This window comes from Gorilla gorilla, chromosome 12 (genome assembly GCF_029281585.2).
Source record: "Gorilla gorilla gorilla isolate KB3781 chromosome 12, NHGRI_mGorGor1-v2.1_pri, whole genome shotgun sequence".
Classification (NCBI taxonomy): domain Eukaryota; kingdom Metazoa; phylum Chordata; class Mammalia; order Primates; family Hominidae; genus Gorilla; species Gorilla gorilla.
Genome location: NC_073236.2, coordinates 121,062,824 through 121,078,136, shown reverse-complemented (window position 1 = coordinate 121,078,136; position 15,313 = coordinate 121,062,824). Strand labels below are relative to the sequence as shown.

The following is a 15,313-nucleotide window of genomic DNA, read 5'->3' as shown; positions in this document are numbered from 1 at the left end:
TGGCTTCCTCTGATATTAACATATAATATAGTTATACAACCATGATATCAATACAAATAAATTAATATCAACACAGTACAACTGACTAAACTATAAGCTTACAGACTTTAACCAGTGCTATGGTCTGAATGTTCATGTCCCTCAAAATTCGTGTTTTGAAACCCAACCCCTAAGGTGATAGTATTAAGAGGTGGGGCCTTTGGAGGTGACTAGGTCATGATGGCTCTTCCCTCACAGATGGGATTAGTGTCATTCCGAAAGAAGCCTGAGGGAGCTGCCAACCCCTGATGTTCTTTTGCCATGTGAGGACACATAGAAGGTGCCATCTATGGGGTATAACCCTCACAAGACACCAAATCTGCTGGCACCTTGATCTTGAACTTCCCAGCCTTCAGAACTGTAAGTGATCAATTTATGCTGTTTATAAATCACCCAGTCTATGGCGTCTTGCTATAGCAGCCCAAACGGACTAAGACACCAAGTTTTTCTGCAAATATCCAATTTCTGTTCCAGGACCCAATCAGGATCCCACATTGCATTAAGGCATCATAGCTCCTTCATCCCCTCCAATCTGTAAGTGTTTCTTGCTCCCTTCTTGTCATCCGTGACCTTGGCATGTTTAAAGGGGAGCAGTCAGGTGTTTCGTAGAATGCCTCTTTGTAGTTGTCCTTTCAGTGCCTATTGTGAATCAGCCTCTTTCAGAATGCTGTCTGAACACAAAGTGCAAAGACTTAGAATTATATGGATTTAGAGTAAAAGCTAAAGTATCACCTCATTTTTAAAAGGTAGAAAATGAGATCCAGAGAATTAAAAAAAAAAAAAGACTTGCCCAGAGTGGGACAGTTGACTTGAGCTAGAATTAGAATTCAGGCCTTCTGACTTTCAAGGCAGTGTTGGAATTATGTCCCTTTCCTATTTGTGGTCCATAGTCATTTAATTCTGAGGAGAGTCTGACCTTCAGAGCGTGCTCCTATAATGCCCAGAGACAGACCCCCTGTGCTTCCTGGAGCCCACAGCACGGAGTCCCTGTTGCAAGCACTTACAGAACTGAATTAAATTCTACTTCAGAGAATCAAAATGCTGGGAATGGCTAAAGAGGTTTCTTTTAGATAAGAGCTAACACTGCTGAGAGAGTTAAGAACTGAAGGTCTGAGTGAGGTCAAGAAACATATGGCCATATTGCCTGGAGCAACCTAAAATGGCACTGGCAGGGCCATAGCTTTTGGGCAAGAGGCCTCGGACAGCTTCTTGAGCAGTGGGCAATGCTTCCCAGCCTGGGGCAAGTCTTTTTTCTCACCCACAGGGTGAGATCTACAGGGAAGGATCTGTATGTCCCCTGATCCTAGGGCACTTTCTGCCCACCTCAGTCCTTAAGACCGGAGGACGCAGAGTGTGGCACCCATGATTTCTTGCTGGTTCTGACTACAATCAGTCTCCCTGACTTCACAGACCAGGCAGGACCTAGCAAAGCACTATCGACCTCAAACCTCAGGGTGTAGTATACAGAATTAATAATTAGGTCACACTGTGCAATCCTGAGCCATCTAGGGTCCTTGGGGAATGTGTAATTCTGAATCATAGAGTGTTCCAGAAAGCAAGCTCATGATTCATCATTCATGATTGGAAATTTACACTTGGTTCTCAACATTTTATGTCATCCTCTTGGATATAGAAAGATTTTCTCTTGGCATCCTCTGTTGGCATCTTCCCAACATGTGTCAGGTACAGAGTACATTTGCCTTGTGCTTTGGAGCAAATGCAGAGCACACAGGGGACTGGCCCAGGAATTAAGAGTCCTGGGTTCCAGCTCCAGCTGTCCCACTGATTATGGGACTTGAGAAAAGTGGCTTAACATCTCCATTTCATGGTATCTCACAGCTGTGCTCTTATTAAGTTCAACTAGATTGGTGGCATTTAAACTAGATACTAAGATGGAACTTTAGGGCCTGGTTGAGATTGGGTTATTGAAGAGGGTCAGTTGAATCTTTTGCTGCAGAACCTTTTTTAAAAATTAGAACAATGGTCCAAGTGATCTATTCCATTGTATTAAAAAGTGATAATTCTGCCATTAGTCAAATAAAACTGGTTTTATATACCAGCTCAGGAACTTACTAGGTATATTCCTGAAGCAACTTGATTAACATTTTTGAATCTTAATTTCCTCATCTTTAGAGCAGAAATAATAGCTATAACTTCGTGTGAGGTGATGCATGAGAATTAAATGTGCTACGAAATAAAATATGCTTTTCATAGCACATGATACATTTTATTATCTATAAAGGCCCTTCCACCTGTAATGTTCTGTGGTTGTAAGGGCTGGACCTGGGGAGGAGCTACTGGAGCATTGCTACTATGGTTGCCGTCTTCAGCACTGTGAAGGTAGTTTCTACATCTGAGCTGTCAGATGCTGGCAGGGCAGAGTGTCAGCTCATCCTGAGTAGCAGAAGAAAGTCAATGAAGGCAGTTCCACCAAGGTCGTCATAGCTTGAGAGTTTGGGAGGAGGCAACAACACATTTCCTTATTTCTTTCAAAGGTCTTCCTCCCCTCCTCCTTTTCTTACCCCAACTGCACAGGGCTATTCTAGGTCTATGTATTTCAGGAGCCCTAATGAGGTGCCTCTCATCATACCTTGCCATTTTCAGGCAGCTTTGACTAGCCGCCTGGATACCGGGACAACCTAGTAATTTAAGAGCTATAGTGGATGAGGCTGGAAATAGAGAAGCCTGAGCTGCAGCAGGGTGAAGTAAGAGTGGGGAATTCTCTTCCCTCCTTCATAAAAGGGGAAGGCTAAAATGGCTCAAAAATCACACACATAACCATTCCCAGAAGACAAGAAACCAGATTTTCTGGCTCTTGCACCATACTGTGTCTGGAGAATACAGTAGAATAGATAATCTTTTAAGGAGCAAACAGCCATCTTCAGTGGACATGGAGTTAACAGTGGGCTTTCTTCATTTGCCAGAGCAGAGGGGCTGTGCAAGTTGCCTGGCCATGATTCATTTTGAGCTCAAGTTCTATTGACATAGGAATAAATTCTAAGAAAGTAAAGCTGTCAGCTGCACCAGCTTCTGAGGCAAAATGCAGCCCTTGTAAGTGCCTTTAAATTCCAAATGACCAATCATGTTTTCTTTTCCTACAGCACACAACACTCTAGAATTTCAAAGCAGGTCTTCCTGAATACAATTTTCCAAAGCTGGGACATTTTCCTTTTTTAACTGTGACACTACGAAGTAATTCCGTGGTGCAGTTATTCCTGGAACTTTACAGTCTTCCACCCAAAAGGTGCCTATTCTCTCACACTATAATGCATAATCTTTGTGAAAACATAAATGCAGATTCATGTCTATTTCAAAGAACCCCACATTTCCTCATATCTTGTGTCTGGGGAAAAAAGGAGAAAAATGCTGCATGTGTTAGGTTTTGCTCAAGTTTTCAAACAAAAAATGTTGTCTCAGCTTCAAACACAGGATAAAGGAAATGCTTGTCTCCAGGAGCTGACACTTCCCTGGTCATATTTCAGATACAATTAGCCTCCATTGATGGTGGTGGTTGATATATCAAATGAGCAGCTAATCTTATCTGCGGTTCACAAATGGCTCAGATGGTAGCTTGTGACTTTGATTACTAGAAGACTGGACCCCATCAGACGGCTTTGCTCCAAACAGTGGTCCTTTCAGCTTGCTGCTCCTGAAGATCAAAGCACTCTCCACTCTCCCTATCTGCAGGGAAGCTCATTAGAGGGAGGCTGTCAGGGTTATAATCATGCCACAGTTTTACTTCTGGGTTCTAACGCTTTCCCCTTCTTATCAGCCTGTGAGGTCCAAAGTGAGAAGGATAAAGGAGGTACTGATGACATCTGATATGTTTAATAAGCTTGCTGGTGAATGCCTGGGCCTCAGCTCTCTGCCACCACTGCCTCATTGACTACTACTGGAGCCTCCACCCCCTGCCACCACCTCACCTATAAGGATGGAATTTTACTCCTTGGCAGGGCTTGGGGAGGACTCCATTGTCCCCTAACAGTCACTTTATTATGAAGAACTTCAGAAACACGAAATCAAATAAAATAGGAGTTTGTAAGTCTGAAAATCTGTCTTTAAATTTCAAAAGCTGTGTGTGTGTGTGTGTGTGTGTGTGTGTGTGTGTGTATGTGTGTGTGAACTTGGACATTTTGCTGTGGACTTAGTTTCTTGTGTAAAATAGGAGAATTAATACTTTCCTTATTGGACTTAATATGAAGATTTCAACAGTCTCCTCTCCCAGAGAGCCTTCTATTATAACCCGCGTTATTCCCTTCCTCTAGCTCCTGGGTTAAATCTCCTTCCTGTCTGTTCTCATAGGCCCTGGGATTACCATGAATACGACACTTATCATGTCTAAACTGATATTTTTTCTTGACTTGCCTTTCGCTTCCAAATAGATAACAAACTCAAGACACAGGACCTACGCCTATTCAGCTTCAAACTGCCCACTGTCTCAGCAATGTTGTTGCTTCTCATTCTTCTGCATAAGGACAGCTGCTGGCAAGAGCTCCAGAGTCCCACAGTGTGAAAGGGGAAAGACTGTATCTAGATTAGCATTGAGTTCAGTGGTGGAGAGACCAAGTCTGCTCTGTGATACTCAGAGTCTCTCCCTGAAAATCCTGTGATCTGGGTTCCCATTTACGTTTCTTCTCACATTTCCAAAAGCATCAATATATATATATATATATATATATATATATATATATATATATATATGGAGAGAGAGAGAGAGAGCATATAAAGGACAAATAAAGACAAAACCTGAGCTAGCATCTTGGCAGCATGAAACAGTGCTTTTTAACATGAAAACAGCACATTGTAAAATGACCATGCTGTGAAATTTGAAATTGAAAGCCCAGGTTTGAAGCCTAAAGACGTTAGACATGAATTAAAAACAAACAAAAAGACCTATTGACAATACACTTCAAACACACAGACACACACACATCCCCATATGAGATAGAGTTTACTTTGATAAACTATTTAGAAATAAGAACACACTGAATGGCTCTGATGAGTTGTCTGACTTTGGACAAGTCACTTCTCCAATCTGGGCCTCAATTTCTTCATCTATAAACATGAAGATTGAATTATGTCAGTGATTATCAAAGTGGGAACTTGTTAGAAATGTAAATTCTTGGGCCTCAGCACAGAACCACTGTATTAGGTCATCCACAGGGGTTCCCAAGAAGTTCTGAAAGGCTCAATGTCCAGTACCAGCAGCTGTGAAAAATGAGAAGCAACAACATTGCTGAGACAGTGGACAGTTTGAAGCTGAATGGGCTTAGGTTTAATTTTCACTTCCTTACATCCCTGGTGGTATAAATTGCTTAATGGATTTAATCTCGATGATACTTACTTTGCTATTCTGTAAAGTGGGAAACAGATCTACTTCATAGGGTTATTGTAAGAACTAAAAGAAAAAATTGTTAAAGCATTTTGCAAGGTGTCCAGCTAGCATGAGGTCTTGTCCCTTTTATCCTCTCTTCATCCCTCCATGCGCCGCCCCCCACCACTATCACCTAATAACCAGTACAGGTAGAATGTGAATAAAAAGTGTAACCCAGTTGGAAAAATAAGCAAAATATACTGTCTTTTGCCATCCGCCCATGTTCTGTTGATTTACTTATTGCTTTTTCCTCACCATTAATTTAACTATGCATTTCTTTACTGAAATCCATTTCAAACTTTTAAAAAAGAAATTATTTGTAGCTAACATAATGGCTTTTCCATTAAATATGATTTGGAAGACATTAGTACTAATTGTAAATTATAATGGCATTTATGTCTGACACATCCCGTGATGAAAGAACACCAGGCACTTCCCACAAATCAGTAACAAGCTGATCAGAATATGAATCTCCTTCCCTTACCCTTTAGAAGAATAAATAATTAATCACTGACTGCTAATATCTTACCCCTTTGCTAAGACAGACGGTCATTTAAGCTTGAGCATAATATACTTATTTAACTGACAGAAATCATGACTCAATTTTCTTTGTTTTAAATTACAATGCAGTTAAAGCCAGAAAATTTTGAATAATTTGTTAATCAACCTTGTGACAAATAATACATTTCATCAATTCTATCTTAAACTGTGGACATATATCTGAAACATTTATTAATTGTCCAGTCTTAGTAAGTTACCTGTAAGAAACATCTTTAATGAAGTCTGTGTTAGACCCATTCTTGGATTACAGTCATTTTAATCCTCAAATCTCATGGCGTTTGATTTTAGCTTCAGAGGTTCTAAGAAAGCAGACAAATGTTTGTTGAACCAGCCCAGAACTAGTTACCATGATCCCAAGTAAATTTCAGGTATTAATTAACTTTGCTGTGATCACTTTTTGCTCTCATAATGGAATAAGAGGAGCAGGATTCCCTTGCTGAATAAGAACATGTGCCTGAATTCTGGTTAGTTTGGCTTTTATAGATATACTCCAACAACAAGTGTCATCTCCATTGATTGCTATTTCATCATGATCATGGTCAGGTCTAGCTAACAGAGTGGGACAAGCTTTTCTCTTTTGTGGGGAGCAGCAGACCATTCCCAGCCCAAGGCACATGCGCGCGACCGTAAGTGACATCACAGAGGAAAGTCTATTTCCATATGGAAGGACTTCTAACTATTGTCACACTTCTGTGCTCTCTACTCTTATTCCTTGGGAGGAGGAGGGACTTACCTTGCTGGTGAGTTGGGAAAAGAAATTCAACTCAGTGTTCTTCGTCTGCCTGTTTGGAAGCCAGCCTGCCTGCGGAGAGAGTACAATCTGGTTCACTCTCCACTGCTCAGACAGAAATCTTACAGCAAATGTTTCTCCCTTTCAGCAATTCGAAGAGTTGCCCAGCACCGCCAATTATTGGATAGTAAATTTATCTAAAAATTAGGTGAAATAATCTCTAATCCATTTAGTTGAAAAATCGAAAGTTGTGCTCTCTAAGTAAGTATCATGTGAATTAACTCGGGAAAAAAAATGGGCATTTAGTTGCTTATGGGGCCTCTGTCAATCCCCAGCAGAGCCTGCTTAGATTCCAGTTCTCCTGGGCCTAAGACAAACTGTTCTAGACCCATGTATTGGACAGTTAAGCCATGTCAGGGCTCAATGAATGTGATAGATAAAAGACTGAACACAAGTGTAAAGACTTCTTGTGATTCTCCATTTCCGGATGTTTATTTCTCTAGCAAGGCAAAAACGGAATGTGATTGAAATGACTCTGGTTTTCCTTGTCCTCTGTTCTTACCCCACCCCTTCCACTCCCATCTGTATATCGACAATGATGTGTATCTTCCCAGGCTTCCATTTTCTTTAGATCCTGGCTTCCCTCAGAGACTGGGGGAGTGTTTTAATGTAATGGGGACAAGAGAACAAGATAGCTGAGTCAGTTACCATGTTTTTCTGAGACCAAGGAAAAGGTACTACATATGCCTCTGTGGAAACACTAACCACAATTGTCATTTGGGTGAGTGTTTTGTTTTTGTTGTTGTTGTTGTTGTTGTTTTTTGTTGTTGTTTTTTGTTTTTTGCTTTCTTGCAATATGTAGGCCTTGATGTTTCTTCTGAGAATGCTTTATCTTCTTGAGAATGTAGCTGGACCAACAAGTGCAAGAGCAGCTTCTGAAACTTTGTTCTGAGATAGAAATGTCCCATGAAAAGCCCAACTAACTGATGCTATAAGCATTTAGAGAGAGGAAGAAGACACCTGTGCCCCCTGCCCTCCACCCTGTAAGGAAGTTCTGGCTGCTCAATAACTTCAACTCAACTACTCTTAAGGCAGGAGGCTCCTTTCTGTTCTTTTGTGCTTTCTACTGCTCATAGAGGCAGCATGGATTAGTACCAAGAGCCCAGACACTGAACTTGGGGAATCCCTCTTTTATATTCTGGCTGTGTGTGTACATTGGGGTGAATTATTTATCCACCCTAACAGTCAGGTTTTTTATGTATAAAATTAGAGTAATGATCTTGAGCTTACAGGGTTGAGTCTGACAGTGGTTTCTATGACTGTGTTTCCATAAATGTTCATTTAGAGAGGTGAAATTTCTGTCATTTCTTTGGGATGTGGTTTATAGAGGGCTTCACTTGCTTGTATTTTCATGGTTAACAAGAAGACTGGAAGGCATGTTCATAACTACCAAATGTTTGAGCTTTTAGCTGGGAGATGGAGGAAATGGTTATTCATTTAGTACTATTCATTTATTCATCAATTCATATATTCATTAATTCACTCATCAGATATATCTGAAATGCGTATTTTGTATCACTCTGTATTAACCAAGGTGGGGGAGATGCAGAGATAAATAAGACAAAATTCTTAGTAAGCTCCCAGGCTGGTGGAGGAAACTGACCAAGTTACATAAACTCATAGTAAAGTATAACACATTCTGTGCTGTCAGGAACATGGAAAATGGTCACTTAACATCTTGTCCTAGCGATTCAGTGAAGGCTTCTCAGAGGAATTGGTGTAGGAAGTAAGACTTGAAGAACTAACCTGAGCCAGTAAGATCCTGCTGTGGCCACTTAGGATGAAGCCTATTCCAAGCTGACAAGGAGGAGAGTGCAGTTGACCTGGAGTGCAGGTTTGGAGGGTGAGAGAAAAGTCAATGGAGTTCTGTCTGTTGGGTACTCGTAGGGCCTCATCTGGCATCATTTTTAGGTTACTTCTTTAGGAGTCATCATGTGTCTTGACACAGCTGCCTCTTTGTTGCATTGCAGGTTTATATCAAATACTGTGGCAATTTTATGTAAGTTATTTTGATTTCTTATAACAACCCTGTAAGCTCAAGATCATTACTCAAATTTTATACATAAAAAACCTGACAGTTAGGGTGGATAAATAATTAACCCCAATGTACACGCAGAGCCAGAATATAAAAGGATTCCCCAAGTTCAGGGTCTGGGCTCTTTGTACTAATCCATGCTGCCTCTATGAGCAGTAGAAAGCATAAAAGAACAGAGAATTTGTAAGTAAGCAAGCACTGCCTAATGGAGCCTGGGTGGGCTGAGGTGTCTCTTACTGTCACACCAGGCAGCACTTGTTGCTGAGAGTCTCTTATCTTCAGAAGTCTGCTGGGCACCTGCTTGTCCTCAGATTCACCCCCCAGTCTCCCTGTAACACCACTCCAACTCATTTCATTTTCTACTGAGCTATTTGTTCCATCCTCACTGAAACATACTTCCAAAATTTGTGTCCCCAGAAAGCTACACTCCTAAGCCAAGAGAGACTTCTGCCTCTAATATGCAAAAGAGTTTCAGCCTCTCCCTCCCATGAAGTACTTTTTGAAATATTTGAGAAAGTTCAGCTTTTTCCTCCACTCTCACATCTTTCCTCATTTCTCCCCACAGTTCTTATCTATCAGAGATGATGCAGCAGGCTTGGCACAGTGAGGACTAGACATCAGGAAGGGATGCTTCCCTGAGAGAACTACAACTTCTGCTTGGTTCTTTCTTTGAGTTGCAAATGAAACAACGCTTAATTGGCCTCCTGATTCTCAAAGGCAGAATGGATATTGTGTGTGGCTCATTTTCTCCATGCAGTTTTAACCAAATGTGCCTTCAAAGATATCACATAACTGAAAAACAGAATTAAGCAATAATGGCAGAACCCTGGCAGCAAGTAGCCTCTGCTCATGTTTTCCATTGAAAAGCATATAGGATTACCTTATTGCTCCAGATATTAGCTTTCTGTACCCAGGACATACATATTTAAACAGCATAGCAAATGTGCTACATTACAAAGCACCTACAAGTCACCAAGGCCCAGAAAGCCTGTGTTATGCCAAGACCTAGAGATGTCCTTCCAAGATTCCTTCCCAGCTTAGAGGCCTTAGATTGTCTTCGTGCTTCAGGTGGGCCAGTCAGCCTGAGTTTAATAGCAAACATTCTCAAATTTTTTCCTACCCTGTGTATAACACAACTTTCATTTAAATGTGGCATCTGCCAGCAAAGGAGCAAATTCCCAGCACCACCAGTGTGGATTGCACGTGAAAAACCAGACAGGCTGCACTTAAGGTTTTCTCCAAACAACTGGGCTCAGGCTCCAGACTGTGCCCTTGCTTGCTCTGGAGAACGTTATCAACCCCGTGGTTCAGGGTTAAGGTTTGGGGTTGAGGTATTGTTAGTGTTTTCATCACTTGCAGAAATGTACAGTCTGACAATCCCCATGCCCGCAGATCAAAGGCAAAGGGAGGTGTTATCTGCTGCCAGCTGTGCTGTGACTCTAAGCACATTTCTGATGCACTGACCTCCAGGTGAGCTGGGGTGGGAAAGAGTTCTCCAACAGATGGCTGTCTGAGTGGGGGGTTTATATGGGATAGTCTTCTAAGAACAAAGTCTCTGTCTCTTCCTTTTGGGTAGCACCACCATGCCTAACCTTAGAAATAGGGAGTGCTTTGGAAATGGTATTTGAATGGCATGGCAGGGAAGCATGCGGTTTGCAGAAAGACAAGTCTGGTGGAAGTGCGGTGTGCTGAGTTACTATGCTGGGTCTGCCACTTGTCTCCCTTCTGACTTGAGGTGAGACCCAAGCTCCAGTGACACTGACTACCCCTAACCCACCTCTGCACGGAGTCTGGCCTCTCCCATTTCTGTTTTCCACGTGCTGCCTCACTGATGGGGATATTTTGCTTTGTCTTCCCTGCAGGATAAACTGAGCCTTTGTGCTCAAGGCTCACATTACAGGGCACCTCCTTTCTGATGTGACGAGCATATTTTTAACCCCCTTAGGAGAATAATTTGCCCCTCTTCTGTGCCTCCATCATTTACATTTTTGCTGGCGTCTTGACCACCAGGCACTGTTTATGTGCCTGTCACAGTCTAGATGTGTGGACCTCAGGGGTGACCTATTCACTCCGTGCCCCAGATGCCTATGATGGCACCTGGTGGGTAGAGCTGAATAGATGCTCGAGGAGTGAATGCATGCGTGCAAGAACAGGCAGCGGTGGAATAGAAAGGGGAGGAAGGGTTCTCTGCATCCCCAGAGGGAAAGTATGTACTTTCGATGCAGAGTGCTTCTACAGGAGGAAATACCTCAGGTTCTCTGGTTGTTCCTGTCCTTTCCCACAGATACAGTTGCTGGAGGGGGCAACCTGTTCTCTCCAGTTATGAGCTTCCCTTCCTCTGAGATTCATATGCTCTCCACTCAGTGCTTGTGGTTAGAGCTCTGTTCACCTCAACCTTTGTTAAAGCATGAAATTTTCTTCTATGAAATACTCTCTTCCCCCTCAAGTCCTGATGCCTGGCAACTTCTGATGGTCTCTAAGAGGCAATTTCTTTCCTCTTTGTCCTAGATGCAATTATTGAACCACCAGGAATCCATGCAGCTATACCTATCCTTCCCTCTGGATCTTGGCCATGTGTTCTTTCTAGACTAAAGATCTGGGCAAGAGCTTGAGCTGGTTCCACAGTTACGGTGTCAATTTCGCCACTTCTGGTCTCCACTATAGTTTGAGGAGTGTTGTGCACGACACCAGCTGACAGAGAGAGGTTGACTGGACCCCGGGGTCTCTAGTCCAAGGAAGCCATGAGTTAATGGATTTTTACCAGTGAGAGACAGACGACAGAAAAAAGCCAGCGGAAAAATTATTCTTCCTTCCCTTATCCTGCTTATTATTCTGAGAACAGGTAGTTAATATTTTCTCTCAAGATGATGTGAGAAAAAGAACAATCATTCCTATTTATCACGAAACTTGCCACATTGGTAGTGAGCCCTCTCATCTTTGTATTTGTTCTCTCCTGACTTCTCCTCTGTCCTGGTTCTCTGGGGTCACAATGGCCTCAGTCTCTGTTTCTGGGCAAACTGAGCTGATACCTCCCTTGCCAACTCAGATTAGATTGATCCCCCTTGTGTTCTTTCACTTTCCATATACTATTGCAATTATGTATTTATGTGCCTCTGTCTCCCTCTAGATTACATATCTCTTGAAGTCAGAGACCACATTTTACTAAGTTTTAAATCTCTGGCACCTAGCACAGTGCCTGGCATAAATTAGAACTCTGAAAATGGTAAATATTTGCCAGATGAATGATTATAAAAATTAAAAAGAGCTAGATTTCCTCTGGTCAGGGAGAGATTCCAACAGACCTGAAACCTATTTTAAATTGTTCTCCATTTCAATGTGTGGTCTCTTTTGGCTTTACCTAAATTGAGTCAGGAATGATGCTAGCAATTGTATCACACTGTAAGATTATAAATACTATCCAGTAACTATAATAATGATTACTACAATATGCTGGGCACTGGTACGTTACCATGCTACATTAGATATTTCACATATATAATCTCATTATTGCAGCAAATATATGGGTTGTTATTATATACTTGGGACTGCTTATAAATATAGCTGGACAACTGGCCTTTACTGAAGACATTCTTGAGAGTACCTTAAAAGTTGTTTTGCTTATAATTTTTAAAAGGAGGTTTTCTTTAGTGGTTAACACTTCATCTGCCAATCAGTTTGTAAATGCCCAATGGCAGAACCACCTTAAAAAAGAAAACAATCACTTCCGCCTTAATTAACATAAATGGGACTTTACACTCTAACATTCTCCCTCCACTTTCTGCCCATATGAATGCATGAGTTACAGTTTGTCATGAGCACAGAACCTCAGAGCGAGGCACCTCAGTCACCACACATCTTCCTGGTTCCACTGAGACTGGTAATATAGAACAGAGGGATTTATAACCAGGGAATTGTGGACAATTATGAAAATCAACGTTGGGTTTACCCATTTCTAAAATCCCTCAGAAATCATGTAAATACTTTTCATGTGCATCTTAAAGGTGCAGTTTTCTACAGTGAGGCTTATGTTGAATTCTCAAACATGTTAAGAATCGCTGATTCTAAGTGAACCTCCAGCTTAGGGTAGGCTATAAAGAGTGGAGACAGAGCTCTCTGCCTTGGAGTTTTCTGCTGTGCAATTGAGTTTTGAATGTCCAGGGACTGTAGTAATAAACTTTCCTGATCACTGTCACTTTAGACACTTGAGTTGAAGCCGGGGCACAAAGGAGCTCATGGTATCTGCTTTTTCCCCTGAAAAGCTGTAAAAATCTATAGGACCCAGTCTTTACTCTCTGCATGTACTGCCCCTATTGTGGCTTTGTTGTCAGGATTTCATATTATGATGCAATCCAGTACAGCTTGTCCAAAACAATATTAGATTTATTCCATTTGTTAAAAGGAAGATATCACTAGTATGTGGTCCTTTTGGAAGAATCTCAACTCTTTGTTCTAGGCATGGGTTCAATCACCTGTTGCTAAGATACTGCAAAAAAATATTCATTTTTAAATGTTTCCTTTTAATTAAATAAGCTGTTGCTTTGAAATATCAGTGAAAAGGTTGAATAGGTCTTTGAATCATAGTTTTTTTTTCAACTGGCAGAGATATTTCTGAGCATTTTAAATGGAGCAGCTGCTGTCCCAGTGGAACTTCTTGATAAGTTTAAAAGTGCACAAAATGGTGATATATGGTATATATATAACTGGATTGATAAAAATAACTGAGAGACTCAATTAGATCATTACATGTTGAAAATACAAGTCACAGTCATTGATTCTGCATCAAAAACATGAGGAAAATTTAGATACAGTCCCATAATAACAATTAGTAACCCTGGAAGCCAGAATCAAACTGTTTGGATTTCAGAATGGTAATACAAAGCATCTACATCCAGAAGGGTCTAAGCCAGCACTTTGTAATCAAATGCATTAATATCTCTGTGACAGAACATTTTAGTCTTTAATATCTCACATTAATTCAGGTTTAACTCTGTGGATGAAACAGTTTGGTCAAACATAAGAAAACACTTAGGTTTTAAGATCATTTTAAATTTTTTTTGTATTGCAAATAAGTGATTTGGTGCCACAAAAATGAAGGAAAATCTAACAGTGCACATAATTTAGAATAATTTCAGGATGAATTTAGACTCCAAATGGCCTGTGCAGTAGCAAGTTTGGGTGCCTGGAGTCCCAGTGTTAGGAACTTTTAGGGAACAGATTGACCATTCACCCAAAGCCCAGACTAGGCATGGTCAGCAGCAACCAGCAGGTAGGGACAGAGGTCCCAGACTATGAGTAGCCCTCAAAATGATGGATAAGAATTCAGAGACATTGAGACTGTTCTAGATCTCTCCCAAATCCAAACATTTCTCTTACTCTGCACTGCTATTGCACTAGTCCGGGCCGGATCTTTAAAGCCTGCAACATTGTCTAGGCTGGTCTCTGTACTTCATTCCACTCTTTTTAAACTCAGTCTTTTATATATTCCTCCATTGTGGCCATTCTAGAGTGCAAATCTAATCCTCTCCCCTGATGAAACATTTCAATGGTTTCTCATGACCTGTAAGGTAAGTCACTAGACAAAGGGGCCCTGTCATGTCCCAATCTTGTCTCTAACCCCCTACCTCTCATGTTAGGTAGCACCAGCACAGTTCCTTCTGGACCATGGTGATCAGTGTCTCTGTCTTCGGATGCTTCCTCACCCCTTGCTTCTCCACGTGGCCAGTTCCCACCTGCTCTGCAGTACTTGACATCACTTTACTTCTGTTCCAGACCCCAGGCTAAAACATTAGAATTGCCTATTTGTAGACTTTCCTCCATCATCTGACTGTAAGCTTCTTGAGATCAAAAATCTATTTCTCATCTATCATATTACCTCTCAGTGTTTAGCACAGCGCTTGGAACATAGTAAAAATTTATTGTTCAGTTCAGTAAAAATTTATTGAACTGCTGGTGGGATGTTGAGGCAGACAAAATGACGGAATCCAGGTAGTCAGAGAACACAAAGAAACATCACTTGGGAGCAAAACCACGAAAGATTCTCAATCCTGGGAGTGGCTATAGTCACAGACTCCCAGATGATTTGAACAAGGATGAGCATCCTATCTTGGAAGAGGTAGAAGGCTTATGACATAGTGAATGTACTACTCTGACACCAATAATATGGCCTGTCATTTCCTTTGCCCCTAAGGAAAGGGAAGCAGTGTGGGCTTAACCAAATGGAAGGGACTTACTTACGGTGAGGTTGGGTGGGTAGTGTGATAACTTTAGGAGAAGATTTTGGCAATAGACCCCCGTGTATCTATAAGAAAAAATTGTGTGGTGACTGGGGAAGATATGGTAAATTGACTTGTCATGATCCCTAAACTATGATCCCTTTTGGTTAGCATTTCTTGCTACACTCACCCCCTTGTAGAGTAAGCTGGACTATCTCACATTAGAGTCATACTGTCATAATAGCTTAGGGATTTTAAGCAGAATGCACAGAAGTCCACTGTGATGGTATAGATGAAGCGCT

General features: G+C 41.4%; 1 long non-coding RNA gene across 1 annotated transcript in view; it reads left to right on the top strand.

Moving 5' to 3' along the window:
- The first annotated feature begins 208 nt into the window (after window positions 1–208).
- The window catches only part of LOC129531790 (uncharacterized), a 111,588-nt gene continuing 96,483 nt past the window's right edge, over window positions 209–15,313 (top strand). The window contains exon 1 of the long non-coding RNA XR_010130051.1: window positions 209–399. This is a non-coding gene — a long non-coding RNA (uncharacterized lncRNA). The remainder of the gene's footprint in view (window positions 400–15,313) is intronic.